This window comes from Arachis duranensis, unplaced genomic scaffold (assembly GCF_000817695.3).
Source record: "Arachis duranensis cultivar V14167 unplaced genomic scaffold, aradu.V14167.gnm2.J7QH unplaced_Scaffold_5501, whole genome shotgun sequence".
Taxonomy (NCBI): domain Eukaryota; kingdom Viridiplantae; phylum Streptophyta; class Magnoliopsida; order Fabales; family Fabaceae; genus Arachis; species Arachis duranensis.
The window spans coordinates 692441-694241 of NW_026264955.1; the positions used below are offsets into that span (position 1 = coordinate 692441).

A 1801-nucleotide genomic window follows, 5' to 3' on the forward strand; every position below is an offset into this window, starting at 1 on the left:
GCAACTTAGTTTTCCTCTACCTTCTTGGTGAGATCTGCTAGCTGCTTGGTGATCATCTTATTTTGAGCTAGTAATGCATCCATGTGGTTCAGCTCTATTACTCCTCGAGTGTTACTTCTTTCAGAAGCATAGAAGTAGTCATTCTCAGCTACTGTTTCAATGACATCTATTGCTTCTTCAATGGTTTTCTTCTTGTTTAGAGAGCCCCCTGATGAATGATCTACAGCCTTCTTTGACTCATAGAAAAGACCTTCATAGAAAATGTGAAGTTAAACCCATTCGTTGAACATATCTGGTGGGCATCTTCTTGTTATGTCCTTGAACCTCTCCCATGCCTCATAGAGAGTCTCACCATCTTGTTGTCTGAAAGTCTGCACCTCAGCTCTCAGCCTATTAATTCTTTGAGGAGGGTAGAATCTTGCCAAAAATTTGTTCACCATATCTTCCCAATTTGTTAAGCTCTCCTTTAGAAAGGATTTAAGATACTTGGATGCCTTGTCCCTGAGTGAAAAAGGGAACAAAAGCAGCCTATAGACATCCGGGTGGACTCCATTAGACTTTACAGTGTCACAAATCCTCAGGAAGGTGGTTAGATGTTGATTGGGGTCTTCTTGAGCACTTCCTCCAAATGAGCAGTTGTTTTGAACAAGGGTAATGAGTTGGGGTTTTAGTTCAAAGTTGTTGGCATGCATGGTGGGCTTCTGGATGCTACTTCCATAGTTTCCTAGATCTGGATTGATGTAGGAGCCTAGAACTCTCCTTTCTTGCCCAGCATGATTTGCAGGGCCTTCTCTAGCATGGTTGTGAGCTTCTCATTCATGATTGTTTTCCAGGTTCTCTTCCATGTTGATTTCAAAGTACTCTTCCTCTTCCTCAGCACTAACAACTCCTTTCCCTCTTGCTTCCCTCTTTAGTCTCTAGAGGGTCCTTTCAGGTTCTGAATCGAAGGAAGTTGAAGCCCCCCTCTCCTCCCTGTCATACAACTAACAAAGCACACATCAAGAGATGAAATGAAGAGATTATTCTTGTTACAGTGATTGTTAGTGTGAGTGATGCAAATTATCAAATACTTAGTGGGTTAGTGAGCAGGATTGTAGATAATAACAAAGAAAGAAAGAAAAACAGAGAGGGTAAAGGGGATGAAGAAGAAGCTAAACAAAATGAAGATAAATGACTGAATAGAGTAAACAACAAAGGAAAAAATGCTCAATCTAGTGAGCTTCCAACTTAATCATTGTTGATACAAAATCAATCCCCGGCAACAGTGCTATAAACTTGATGCATGAAAACTTGTCTCTTAACAAATTTTCCTTCGGCAAGTATATCGAATTGTCGTCAAGTAAAAACTCAAAATAGAGTGAGGTCGAATCCCACAAGGATTGATTGGTCAAGCAACTTTAGTTGGAAGAGTATGCTAGTTGAACTAAACAGAATGTAGTTTGAGAATTGCAGAAAATTAAATGGCGGGAAAGTAAATAGCAGAAAATAGAGTGCAGAATCTTAAATGGGGATTTGGGGGAATGAGCATGAAAATAAATGGCAGAAAGTAAATCGAATGGGTAAGATCAGAAATGGAGAATTCATTGGGCTTAGGAGATGTTGTATTCTCTGAATCAAATTCATTTTCATCTCTTCCTCAATCAAAGCATCTATTGATCTCCTTGACAATCTTAGGAGATTGGATTCCAATTCATTGGCAACCCAATCTCTCTAAGCTTGAACAATTGCCCAATTCCTTAATTTAATTACTCATGGAAAGAGATGAAGTGTGGTCACTGATTATACCACATGTATTTCCAAA

The 1801-nt window shown here is 39.3% G+C and overlaps 1 non-coding gene across 1 annotated transcript; it reads left to right on the forward strand.

Moving 5' to 3' along the window:
* The first annotated feature begins 285 nt into the window (after positions 1-285).
* Positions 286-392, forward strand: LOC127744530 (small nucleolar RNA R71). Its single transcript, XR_008005484.1, has one exon. It is a non-coding gene; the product is annotated as a small nucleolar RNA R71 (small nucleolar RNA).
* The last annotated feature ends 1409 nt before the right edge of the window (positions 393-1801 follow it).